General features: G+C 33.2%; 1 long non-coding RNA gene and 1 pseudogene across 3 annotated transcripts; both read left to right on the top strand.

Moving 5' to 3' along the window:
• The first annotated feature begins 1,574 nt into the window (after positions 1-1,574).
• Positions 1,575-3,864, top strand: LOC136217178 (probable WRKY transcription factor 40; annotated as a pseudogene).
• Positions 3,865-7,542: 3,678 nt separating this feature from the next.
• LOC136218737 (uncharacterized) lies at positions 7,543-13,708 on the top strand. Of its 3 annotated transcripts, XR_010683917.1 has the most exons (5): positions 7,543-8,228; positions 9,899-10,711; positions 10,855-10,949; positions 12,470-13,149; positions 13,315-13,708. It is a non-coding gene; the product is annotated as an uncharacterized lncRNA (long non-coding RNA). The 3 variants fall into 3 exon arrangements; XR_010683916.1 differs by having other exon boundaries at positions 7,546-8,228; positions 12,904-13,708; XR_010683915.1 differs by having other exon boundaries at positions 7,546-8,228; positions 12,470-13,708.
• The last annotated feature ends 948 nt before the right edge of the window (positions 13,709-14,656 follow it).

Genomic DNA, 14,656 nt, shown 5'->3' with positions numbered 1-14,656 from the left:
GTCCTATAGGCCATATGATCTTCATTATGACAAAATTCCATTTGTTTACTACTCTATAAACAGTTTTGCAGCATACTGAGTTGGCACATACACCATACAAGTTTAGAAAAAACATTACTTAGTGAAATCAGTTAAAAATCATTAATTAACAAGACTATAGATAGAAACAGATTTATGTACTGAGAAAAACAGAGTTTTACATACAAAAACAGAGTTTCACATAGTTGATAATAAAACATACCTCATCACGTAATTGCCTTAATGATTTGATATTTTCAAATGCTTTGTGCTTCTTCTAGATCACAGCTGAAGCTCAAACCGTGAGGTCTTGATTTCATTATAAAAAAACCTTCACTATATCCCTAAGTTGATTAATTCTTCCCCAAACTGTGTGCTGCTCCTTTCTTACTCCATCCAAATCAGAACCCATAAGCTACAATAATATAACTAAATTAGCAAGTTACCGGGCAATTCTGATTATAACATAAATTAATCACAAGAACTGATCGAGAGAAGCTAGAAAAACTACAAAAATTTAGCACAACAGAGCCAAAATTTCAGGATTCTTACTTTGACCTGGTCTTCTATAGCTTCTTTCTGGCCCATTGAATCCCGAATCTTTGCTCTCATAGCAGTTAGCAATTACTTTGTCCCTTGTCCCCTCAAGCTTTTTTATTTCTTTGAGAATTTACTTCTCCTCGGTCAATGGGATCCTCTAGTTCTGTATACGTATATGATATTACAAACAATGCATAAAATTTTACTACGGCTGAAAGAAATAATAGAGGTCCAATACCATTCTAAATGCTAATATAATGTTTATAAAAAAGTTAATAGTAAACAGAATTAGTTAAAGGTGTGCTACAAGGTCCTTGAAGTTTTAAAACTTATCAAAAGGACGAACTGTTATTGCCAAGGTAAATACACAAACATTAGATTTAAGACAAGTGACAATTGAGAAAACTAGGCAGAATTCTGAGTGAAATATATGGATTATGTATATGCATAACAATTTAAATTATGCAAACACCAGATTTATTGAATATTATTAATTATTCTCATATGTTTTAGATTTTTTCATAAAAAGGTCAAATCTAGACACCTAAGTATGGCTTGTCAAGTAGCTGAAGCAACTCATATCGAAATTGGAAGGTTCCATTGATTTCTTTCATTTTGATAGGGAAAATGGCAACCAAGACAAAGTCGAAATAGGTTTTACTGGAAAAGAGAAAACCTCTATTGAAACAGAAGAGGAGAAGCTTGAAAGAAGCGATCCATGTGATGAAGAAGGAGAGAATTAACTAGAGGATGAATACCAGGGAATGAGGAAAAAGATGTAGAAAATGGGTGTGTAAGATAGGACTCTTAATAACCCTTTCGGAATATAGGAAGCTAAGAAATAACAAAAGCTAAGCGTAAAGAGATTGGGATGATCAAGCTTTTGGTAATTTCAGTCTCCATTTTTCTTCAATTTTGAGACTTTTGGATTTGATTTGCTGATATGCATGTGAAGATGGTTTCTTTGTGATGACACTAGATTAGATTGACACTTTATACCGGTTCTAGAACCAGAAATGGATACTAGTTCTGGAAACAGAACTGTACCAGTTTACCAATTATTTAAGGTAACACTTTGCTAAATTCTACTAATAATTCTGTAGGCTGTAACAGCTCAGCTTTCTAAGCTCGACAGTTTGTGTTTAAATAAATTGTATTATAATAAATAAAAAAATAGAACTAAATAAAAAAATAACATATAAAGTTAATAGGAAAAAAATATAATATGGTTAATTTAATTGTGACGTTTAGCTTAAATTAAATATATTTTGTAAACGTTAAGTCTATATTTGTGCTATTTTGTACGTGAGGCCTAAATTGATGCTATATTATAAACGTTAAGCCTAAATTGATATTATGTTGTAAACGTTAAGCCTATATTGGTGCTATTTTGAACGTTGAGCCTAAATTGGTACTTCCCCAAAAACCTTAGGCCTATTTTGGTACCTTATTCCTACTATATATAACCAGTAGAGAGAAAGAAGTAATAACCTCAATCTGGATGACAATAAGGTCAAAGAATGTATCCATTACAAACTTCAATAACAAACCTGCAATAAGCAAGAAAGAAACCCATCAAATTAACCCGTATGTCCATTGATGCACTCAAGTTGATAGGTCATTATATTAAAAATAAGCAACCCATAGTTGTTCACAGTCATCCATTAAACTTCAAAACGAGGTGTTTATCGAGAAGCTTCTTAGTTTCTTCTGGATCTGCAACAACCAGATCCACCATTTGAGCATACTTTTGAAAATAAAGGAAGCCCGAATTGAGGTATAACATTAGGATACTAGTTTTCAATAAAGATATATACCTTTAGGAACAGGGGCCAAGGTATCAGAAGGAACAACTACTTCATCAGATGGTGTTTGAATCTGCTCTATTCAACTTGTTGAGCTTCCCCACTTTTTCGCCACAATTTGACAGCAAAAGAAGCAAATAATTAGTAAATTGCAAATCTAAAATGTCGAATCAGATATCAATATCATACAATCATGTAATCTTTGAGTTACAAATATTTGACAAATCGGAAAAAACAATTAAGAGTGGAAAAAACTCAAATATTAGGCTAAAGTTCCATCTGGGTTATGTTTGTCAGTTTCCTTCAATGGCACCAATTGGTCTGAGTTCATGTGAATTTTTTGCATTTCATAAATTGAAATGGACATACAACAACATATATCTACTTTTAACAACTTTTACCATTTTCAGGTCGTAATCTCAGCCAAAACAATGAACAAACTGTAATTTGACAATTAAATTATTAAAACTGCAACATAATGAACTAGAAAGCAAATAACAAGAAACATGAACTCATTCTATAATAAGTCTTTTGTTTAGGAATAAATTGAAGACATTTTATCTAATTGTGTTGAAGTTTAAAACAAAACCAGTAAATATTGAAGGGCAAGATCAGATATTTAGTAGAGAAATTGAACAGAGTAAGACTGAAAACAAAAAGTTAACAGAAATGCTAACTATGATGTGTGAAAACTATAATGCTTTAGGAAGCCAATTGGTGGATTATATGAACAAGAATCAAGATAAGGAGCCTAGTCTATGGAGTAAAAGAAAATCTAAGAGCAGTAATACCAACAACAATTATTGATAACACATTAGCCATGAATGGTAATTCTGAAAGCAGCTCAACTGATGAAAAATCTTGTAAAAGCCAAAGAGAAGCAGTTATCAAAGCTAGATTTCAAGAGTGTATGTCAAGTCCGAACCATCTGATACAAGCCTAGTAAGTCCTTTAAAAACAGGAATTGTTAACATTTTTGCTTTACTCATAATTAACTGAATTCTAATTGATTTTCAAGTTGTTAAAGATGGATATCAATGGAGGAAAATATGGTCAAAAGGTCACATGAGATAACCCTTCACCAAGAGTTTATTTCAAGTGCTCATTTGCTCCTACTTGCTCTGTTAAAAAGAAGATAATTTCAAATGCAATTGGACACAAGATCATACATAAAATAACTCTTTTGTGATAAATCTGAATGAGATTATTAGTTTCTAAAGTATAGTTCTTTTGTTTCTACGATATTCAAGTGCAAAGAAGCATTGAAGACCAATCAGTGTTAGTTGCAACATATAAAGGTGAACATAATCACCCACATCCATCACATAATGCAACATCAGGGGGAAGTAGAAACCTAACTCTTGGTTCAGTACCTTGCTTAGCTTCACTTCATCAGGCCCAACATTTACTCTTGGTGGAACAGATGGATTCTTCCTTGACAAAAGATCCCAATTTCACATTTAAGACCATAATATTAAATAGCTTTAGGCTAAGCTGGTAAGTTTATCTAACATTTAACCTGTCTAAACCTAGACTGAATGCTCGGGACGTTTAAAACATTAGTTAATAGTGCTACTGCCTCTTATAGAGATTATGCAAAAACAGATAAAATTTTGCCCCATACTGAAAACGAAAAACTTCACATTTAGCAAAGAAATTTCCAATTATCACAAGTTGTCAAAGTGATAAACATGCCAAAAATATCAATGGGTGTTACAAATTTCTAGGGCTTTTCTTTATATTTGAAACTCTAACTCAATGTCCAAATGTTGGTTCTCCAACTTATATATAACCTAAAAGAAGCAAAAACTTACCAGAAATTTTATTGAAAGTTGGGAACTGCAGTAATTTTGAGAATGCAATTGAAAATCTAGATTAAAGAGGGAGGGAAAGAAAAGTGAAAGAGGGAATGAAAGTGTTTCAAAAAGTACCTGTAGAAAACCCAAAGGGAGTGAGAATCAAGGGATTGGGAATGACCGAACGCACACCAGAGAATGGACCGCACATCAGGGTTTTAGGTTTTTACAAAAAAAAAAAAAACTGGGCAAAGAATGGATCATACAGATCGATTGAAAAGTGGGATTCGCCTGCATAAGGTTATTTGCTCGATTCATTTTGCTGTAATCAAAATATGGTCTCAAATTCGAGTGAGCCAGGTTTGGGTTTTAGGGGGAAACGAAAAGAAAAGAGAGAGGGAAACGAAAAGTGAGGGAGGGAATGAAAAATCGATGGAGGGGAAATTTAGGGGAGTAAAAGCAAAAGCAATTAATAAGCAATTAATGTATTATTATTATAATTAATAAGTGTTTCAGTTTTCTGTATTACAATTTCTAAGGGGTTTTAATTTAGGTATTAAAATAGAAAATAAAAGGATTTTAATTTAGAATGAATTAATAAGGGGGATTTTTGATAAAATTTATTAAAAATATGTTTTGCTTATTAATTAAATAGTATTAGAATTTATGCTTATTAAAAATATTGAGAATTTATTTTTAATATGTATTTTATACCCTTACTAAATTTTGCTTACTAATACCTCTTTTTCTTGTAGTGGATTTTAACTCTATTTATAAAAATAATTTCAAATTAATTATTATATTTAATATATATAAATATTGTTTATTTATTTTTTTACGTCATCCGATCCGACCAATACGAGTCATCCGGTCCGACCAAGTGACTCTTAACCCAATTATAAATCTGGTTTGATATCCGGTCCGGTTCTGATAACGTTGATCACAAGCACAAAAGTTTTCCCCCTTAAGACAATTTTATTTTTTATGATTTTTTTAATCCTGAAATATACAAAACGACGTCGTTTTGCATCTAATAGAATTAAGAAAGATTATTTACATAAAAAGTGTTTCAATTTTGACACATCTCTTGCAACACTTTATCATTAGTGTTCTAAAATTTCAAAATTATATGAGTTTGACATGTCTTTTGCAACATTCTATAAACCATGTTGCAAAAGATCCAAAAAAATCATAAAAAGTGCAACACATTATAAGCAACACATGTATTTTAGGTTGCAAAAGACCATCTATGGTGTAGTGTATACACGGTTATCAAAGTCATTTTACAATTAATAAATATTATAATACGATATTATTTTCTTGATATCTCTCGATTAATGGATCCGCTACACGTGGTTATGTCATAATCACGTGAATGGTTCACGAATAATATTCCCGCTAATGATATTCACAAAATATAAATGTACCATTGTGATAATTCAACTTTTAAGCTCTCTGTACAAGGTTATGTGATAACCGTGTATACAGTTACGAAACTTAAAACACGATGGAAATTGTTAAACAAATTCAAAGAGTCATCTCGGAATTAAAAACGACGCTTAAGTTTATGTGATAATTCATACGCAATTACAATTCGAGCGAGATAGCCAACATTATCATGCATTAAAACCTCCTCATACCAATGAGTATGGTCATGTTATGACCCATATCCATTCCCAAATCCATGATACTTCATAAACAACGATGAGAGGCTTGGAACCCAGTCAACAATCAAAGCAATATCAAACACGAACACGTAAAACAAGCATGCAGAAGTACAACAGTACCGATTTATCGGGTGGGGTAGGGTGAGATTATGTCCCTTCCCTACACGTAATCGGAAACCGAACTTAGAATCATCGCAGACCAATACCTCATCCGAACTTTACCTGAATGGGTCAATTTGGAATCAAATCGGTGTCCAATCAGACCGTCAAACTGATTGGTGGCGACTCAAAAATCCATTAGATCAGTCTCCTTAGAGGGACTGTCTAGCACCGTTATCAAACCAGTAGAGCGGGAGCCATACGAAGAGATAACAGTTCGCAGTCCGCGGGCACGGGTGCGATAGTTTGAGCGTACTCAAATTGAGTTTTTGACTTATCCATAATTCGTATGGGATCGATATGACAGCTCTGGAGGGTATTCGACTCAGTAATAGGTGGATGCTAGCAATACATCTCCCCAATAAGAAATTGGTAGATTTGCTTAGTCATCATTGACCTAACCACATCGAGAAGAGTTCTATTTCTCCTATTGACAACGACATTTTGTTGTGGAGTATAAGGGATGGACAATTGATGTCCAGTCTCCTTTTCACCATATAAAGCTTTGAATTCATATAAAAGATATTCCCGACCATGGTAGCTTTAATCTTTATTTCCAGTTGATTCTCAGCGAAATTCATGAACTTATTAAAACAATTTAGTGCTTCGGATTTATGAGACATCAAGTAGACGTGACCATACCTTGTATAGTCATCTATAAAAGTGATAAAGTAGTAGGCCCCATGTCTAGCCCTCACTTATATTGGACTACAGACATCTGAGTGAATTAATTGCAAAGATACTTCGGCTCCAATAGTCTTAACAAGTGGTTTTCTAGCCAAGGGATGATTTGCATGGAGTAATTGAACTTCTCTCAAACTACCTAATAAACTTCCATTTGCTAATCGACTCATCCGATCTTGGCCTATGTGATTTAGCCTAGCATGTCATAGTTTAACATCTTTATCATTCGTGGAAGAAGAAAAATTATGTTGGAAAAAACTATTATTATGGCTTAAATCAACATCCAGAATAATTAAGTCATTGGTAATATATCCAGAACCAAAATATTCATCATTCAAAAACACCACTTAAATTGTTACAAAAAGGAGATTCATTCGAATTTTAGGAGCATAGTGTGTTGGAGTATACCTAGTCCTGAGATGTTATATCTAATGGAAACATTAATGCTAAGACAATGTTAAGTCAGTTTAATTATGCAAATTGATTAATAGAGTATCTATGATTATGACGAGTTTTTTTTATCAACTAGTACAAAAATGACCTTTAGTAACGTCTTATTGGCAACGGTTTCTAAACAAAATCGACACCAAAGGTCTTTGGGGTCGGTTTTTTCAAAAAGACTTATTGGCATTACCAATACTATTATCATTTACAACAGTTTTTTAGAAACCCGACCCCAATGTTTTATCATTGGCAATGGCTTTTAAATTACCCACTTCAAAAACCTTTTAATTTCTTAAGAAAGGATCATTAGAGTCGGTATTTAAAAACCATTGCTAATATTATTATTATTAGGGTTGGTTTTTCAAAAAACCGATCCTAATGAAATTATTAGAGTCGATTTTAAAACAAACTGACCCAACATTCACACAGTTCAACAGTTCATGGCAGTCATGTTCCCCAACAGTCCAGGCTTTCGATTTCGCCTAACGCGTTTTACAGTCGTCTTTCCATAATGCATTTCACAGTCGCCTTTCAATTTTGCCTAACGCGTTTCACAGTCGTCTTTCCTTTTGCTTCGACTTAGTCACTTTCCATAAGGAATTTCAGAAGTCGTCTTTCCCTATACCGAGAACAACTTGAGCAGTTCTTCCTAAAATTGTCTTCCCCTATAAGAACAACTTCAGTAGTTAAGAATGTCTTCAGCAGTTCTTACTAAGTTGAGGAAACCTTCGTCTTCATCAGTTTCTTCCTAAGTCAGAGGTTTGTCTTTTGTTTCTCTGATTTTATTCATTGATTATATGCCCCAAAAATTCCTATGTTGAAGGCTTGTTCCAGTTTATCTTCTGTTTTTCTGGGCAAACAAATCCATAACCATTTATGTATGTTGATCCTTCGATGATGCACACCTATTGTTCGATATAATGTTCCAGATAGACATAGCCAACTATAACTTCCTCACGCCTATTGTAATAGACTGCATGCCATGCTTGTGTACGCTTTGTCCTGTGCCATATAGTTTTTAACAGGTAAGAAAGCTTTGGGGCTAATTTGATACGTATTGCTACGGTGGAGATGTGATATTGCTTGTTGCTGGTTCATGCTTAATGACACTCTAGGTAAGCATTTATTTCACTGTGTTTGTCTTTCTCTAAAATCATAATCAGCAATGCTACTTGATTTACATCTCTCCTAAATTAGATTTTTTGGGGGGATACAGATTTCCTGCTTGTTCAAATAGTCCAATGTCAGTTTTGCAACAATGTAAACATTGAATCATGAAATAAAATTTTTGTTGAGTGTGCATATCAGATTCTATGGGCATACAAATCATTAGGTTCAGGTATCATTTTAGCATCGCTGAATGTTGTAATGAGATTAAACAAACAGGAAAAGAACCCTGCATATTCCTCTAAGGCTTTGATCCAGATTCAAAATTTGAATCTGTATCATCTAACTAATCCAAGCAAATAGTCATAAGAGCATATGCTTCAAAAATACCAACAATGTCAGGATTTCTAATTATCTTTGGTGGTTTATATTGACTTGCTGGTGCTCCATTTTTCAGTGCCATTTGTAATATCCTATCAAACCTACCAGGGTTTAAATAGATACTAACAAAGGACCTATATGACCCATATCAAGAGAGGAACAACACCTTCTAAGAGCTTCAATTGATTTTTGCAATTTCTCTTCTTGAAGAAGCAAGCATCCCTCTATAACTTCAAAGAAAAGCTTCAAGTGTTTTGGACTAGATTCCAAATTCAAGAAACTGGCATACTCTGAAATCTCTATAGACAGAGAATTTCTCATTACTAGCTGAAAACTCCCTCATTGCAGACTTCAAATCTCTCTCTGTTATAATCTCATTGGAATTATTTGGAGCTCTAATAAGAAACTCTACTTTTGGACATAAATTATGAAAACCAATAACTCTCACAATATCCTACAAAGTCCTCTATAAATAAGTAGTCACAACCACTTCATATGTCTTCCCCACTTCAACACTTTAAAAATAAACTGTTTCTTTGCCAACAGCAATGCCTTTTGATTCGAAATAGGCAGCAGTTGGAAGGATAAGGAATTGGATTAACTCTGGTGGTTACATGACATTCTGATGCAAAATAATCTCCACCTAAAATCATGACATCTCCTGCATAGTACTTGAGCTTGGAATGCTTCCAATTGCAACACACTTGGCAAAACAATGCCATCCCAGAATATGGATCGAAATCTCTTTGAGAATTCATGTTGAGCCCCACCAAGAAGACTTAAGACAAATTCTCTCATTTCAGGATCACTAATATAATATGCATACTCATTCTGAAGATCATCACATAACATAGTTGTACCCATTTGGATTCAAGCATCTTAAATGCTCTAATTAAGCTTATAGCATAGGGGAAGCAATCCTATCTACTGAATCATAGTTCCTAAAGGCACAAAGAAGATGAAAATACATTTGTTGCTTAATATTTCTACCTGAAATGGCCTCAGGCAGACTAATGCACTTCAATGTTTGCCAAGAGCTCAAAAGGATCCACTAAACCTGAATAACAACATCACTGTTTATCATTCAACAATTCCATTACCGAGGAAACTATATAGGAAACCATAAAAATTTACAAGTGCTTTGTGATATTTGAGAAACTATATACCAAATATGAGAGAGGTAAATTTGATTTTCTATAAATTTTGTTTTAGTTCTTATGATTTCAAATATGAGTCTTTCTTTCTTTCCTTAATTACTAGTTTTTATTACTAATGAAACTCCTGTTTGTATATATAGGGCAAGGCGAAAAAGGTTGTCCAGGCACAAAACCTCTGGTTTGAAATTTTGAAGTCTCATATAGAAACTGGAACCCCTTATATGGTTTTTAAGTATCCTATGTGTACCTATGACCTTTTTATCTAGGCTTGTTTTAGTTGTGCATTTGTTTTTGTTTTTTTTGTAGGATACTTCTAATAGAAAAAGCAACCAGCAGAATCTCGGAACAATGAAGTGTTCAAATCTGTGTACTGAGATAATTGAACATACACTATGCCATTTTCCCTTTCACATGACACAAGATACACGGCAGACATTTGTTTTCGTGTCGTCTGAATATGTTTCGTGACAGTATTTTAATTTTATGTCCTCGGAAGGCGAAATAAAAAATGCACTCGCGTCTCAGATGACGTTACGCTTACAGTATGTTGTCATCCCAAAAGAATGCGATTTTGATGGAAAAGTCACTTAAGCATCAGACGACACTTCGAATAAATGACTGTCATTGTTGTACGAAAAAAAAAGCGGCAACCATAACTTAGAAAAGCGGGGGAGCAAAAAGAGCAAAAAATTTAACGTGCGCTCAAAATTCAAAACCTAAAATCGATTCCCCCTCTTCTCATTTCTAATTTCATATCCTCTTTTTCTATCTCCACATCTTTCTTCCTCAAACTAAAGATCTCCAAATAGTTTCTCTCTCTTTCCTCCTCTCAACAAAGCGTTGATGGCAACACCTTAGAGCAGCCATGGTCTCCCTTTTCCTACTTTGCTTTATATGTTGTCTTTGTTCCTCCATTTTCTTCAGCTCTTAGAGGATTGATTTTAAAGTTGGAGGTAAGGTTCCCCATATTTTGAATCGATGGTTTACCTGTCTTGTTGTGGCCCTAATTTATGTATATTTCCTATAGGGTTTATACATAATCTACAATATCTACATGTTTAATCTTTTTGTTGTCCTTTTCTCTCTCTCTCTCCAGGCTGATCTGCAGATCCAAGATGGCATTAGTCTCCTTACTTGTGGATCTAACAAGTTCTGTCCATTTGTTCATGGCCTTCTTGAATTCAAGTTCTGGTAAGTTCGATCTGAATTTTTGAGTTTTGCTTCTTAGAATTAAGAACATAGAGTTTTTTCTTAAATTCTGTGAAAGAATAAAACCAATAGTGATGAAAAGAGGGGGCGAAATTATTGACTAAGGGATAGGGAGTGGGTAGTTTTTTTCCCTAAAAACTCTCACTACATTTGTATATAATTAGATTTAAGATAATTCAATTGTCTTTTATTCTAATTAACAAATACAATCACTTAACCTAATTTAATTATCTTTACATAATATAACAATGTATTAAAATAATTTATGTAGATTAATATCCAGTATTAATTTACATTGATTATGTGGACCTTTAATCCAATTGCCTTTAATCAAATCCAATTTGATTAAACATATACTTAATTTAGAAAATAATCATATCCAAATTATTATTTAACTTTTAATTAAGGTATTATATTATAATTAATTATACATATAACATCTAATGTTGTATTATAAAGTTCTAACTCTAATATTAATTATTTGTATATAAAACTATATATATAACTAATAAATATATATTATCCAATAATATATATATATATATATATATATATTCTGAATTTACATTTCCAATTTAATCTAACTAAATTTCAGATTGAACTTGCCCATATTGTTTCTCCCATTTGGGCCAAACCAAAACTGAATTCAATCCAATTGAATTCCTCTGTTCATTTGTGCCCATTAACTCCGTTATAACTATTCTTAAGAAAAACACATGATTCCATAATAGTTCTGTTACGCGAGTGATTTAGATAGGTACATCTAGATGGGGTGGTTAAACCGAACTTCCGGTTCGTCCAATGCAGTCATCGGTAAGTTTTAAATGGCCTTTATAACTATCCAACTCAGATATTTATCTCATGTTCAAATACTGGGAACCTAATAGTAACATTATAGTAATCCCTTACTAAATGATATCATGTTGATAATACGGCATGGTAATGTCATCCTCATATAGTGTTCAAGCATTCCTTGATCTCTTAGTGAACCGACGAGTTTGAATAAGCAATATATGTTGCTTCATTCGGCTGTGGCCACACTCTGCTAAGTTTCACTAATCAAGTGGTCGGTGATATATGCACTCCCCTAGGTCAGTAACAATCTTCGCACTTCACTCATGGTCCCTTAGCATGATTCAGTACATACCTGGCTAACCCATACTTGGCACCAAGTTACTGGCCTGTTAGGCGATAACAAAAGCAAGTCATGCCTCATCCGGGTCCCAAAATGACTTTTGGTCTAAGGATTCATCTATGACCATTACATAAGAACCAAATGTGACATTTGATAACCATATGGTGTTCTCATAGTGGATCAATCAAGAGTTTACTTTTTATAAACCCTAATGTCCTTGGTTTGACACTTAATGTCTGTGACCGGTGAAACACACCATTACAACCAAGGTGTATACTAGTCTTTAGTTCATTTTGGTTCCTATGATAATAACAGACCATAGATATTTATATTAGTATCTTATTGCCACACGATTTCACTTGACCAGGTCCTCAACTCGTCAAATATGTGTAGATCACTAATCTCGGATAATTTATTAACACTATGCCATTGTCCCTTTCACATGAAACAAGGTACATGATAGACATTTGTTTTCGTGTCATCTGATTGTTTTTCGTGATAGTATATTAAAAGTATGTCATCTGAAAGTGTAAATGTAAATCAGCTCAATTCACATGTGGCCTTCCGATGACACAATTCTATCATCCCAAGAAAACGCGTGTTTTAATTAAAATTTACTTACTCATCAGATGACACTTGTGACAAATGACTGTCATTGTATGCGGAAAACAAAAAAAAAAGCGGCAAATGAAATTTCACTTATGCGGCCAACTAAAACAAATACTAAATTTAGGCGCTCAATCGTTAGACTGAAATTTTACAGCTCACATATAAACCCTCTCATCCTAAATACCATTTTAGGTTTCGCCCTCTTTGGCTAAGGCTTCATCTCTCTCATCCCTCTCTATCTCCAGTTGCTTTCTATATGCAATCACTAGGACTTAGATCGAAACACGGTAATGGTAAGCTATATTTTCTTCGTTCCTGGATGTATTAGAGTTTCATTGTTCCTTACTCTATCTTTTCCTCATCCGATTTACTCTTGTGTATGTGGATTTCAGAAGTTGGAATAAGGGTCTATTAATTTTTAGACCTATCATTGAAAAGGTTAGATCTCTCACTTAGATACACTGATTTTACTGTATTCATTGTTAGATTCACTAATGAAAAGCTTGTGTCTTTATCTTTTTTAACCTAGAGCAATGTAGTGCGTGATGCTGAAAATGTTATGAACTCATCTAATTCCTTTTTATTTGAACATAATATTTGCAGGGATAGTAAGAATGCTTAAGCACATAGGAAGGCTGATTGAAGAGATTGTCAATCAATTCATGCCTTTAGCATATGGGAAGATTTCTTTAACTTATTGAGTATATATATTGTTATGTTGGTTTGAACTAATTAGTTGCATGTATGATATTATTGTGGGTGATGCTGAGATAGGTTTACGATATATCTTCCACTTGGCTTGTTATCTGATTGAAAACATTCAGAATGGTGATAGGTTTTCGATGCTATCAGCACAAGTTTTGAACTTGTGGTGACAGCATCGCAAACTTCATCACCGTGCTCACTTTTCAACGAGTACAATCCAAGTGGTAGGTACATTATAAAGGCTTGTGTATGTGTATTGCTATTAACTGATTGAATGAATACCTTAACCATACATGAATGTGAGTTATATTGCTATGAAATGATTTGTATGAATCGATTGGTTGGATAGAACTGTTTAGGAATCTATAACTGACTAAGTATGTGTATGAAGCATGATCATGTTTATGTTTGATGTTCTGTTTAGGAAGTTAGAACTCATTGAGTATGTGTATGAATGTTCATTGAGCATGTTTCAAGTATGTAGTTGATTAGGCATGCTCTTATGCTTTGAATGTTCATTATGATTGGCCATACTCTTATACCTCTTATACTATATATATGCTCTTATGTTTGATGTTCTATTTAGGAAGCTAAAACTGACTATGAGTATGTGTATGAAGCATGATCATGTTTATGTTTAATGTTCTGTTTAAGAAGCTAGAACTGACTGAGTATGTATATGAATGTTTGTCACGTCCGTGTCTAAAAGTTTCGAATTTTTATTTTTCGAACTAAATTAGAATTTACATCTTTTGGACCATCAATTAATTTTGAATTGAAATATACTATGGGGTCTAATTTAACATTTTTAGATGTATATTAAAACATTTGGGTAAGCTTAATACCAATAAGGATTTAAAAGGATTAAAAGTTATATTTTATAATGACAACGTATAATCTAATATTTATAAATAAAATAAAATAAAATAAAATTGAGAAAGAAAACGTGGCATTCGTATCATAAAAAATTAATAAACAAAAAATTATGTCATACATATAATCAATTGTAAAACCATATGTGTCAACATAGAATTAAAAAGAGTTTAATCAAAAAGAGTTTATAATTAAAATATAGGGTAAATTTCATCAATGGTGTACAACCTTTGTCCAATATCACACTTTGGTGTACAGCCTTCAATTTGTCTCACTAATATATACGAACTTATATGTGATCTCTCACGTTGGTGTACAGCAGGTAAAAATGACCGGTCAACGCGAAGTCAACGCGCCACATCATCAT

Source organism: Euphorbia lathyris, chromosome 2, assembly GCF_963576675.1.
Source record: "Euphorbia lathyris chromosome 2, ddEupLath1.1, whole genome shotgun sequence".
Lineage (NCBI taxonomy): Eukaryota > Viridiplantae > Streptophyta > Magnoliopsida > Malpighiales > Euphorbiaceae > Euphorbia > Euphorbia lathyris.
This window is presented reverse-complemented; position numbering and strand designations above follow the sequence as displayed.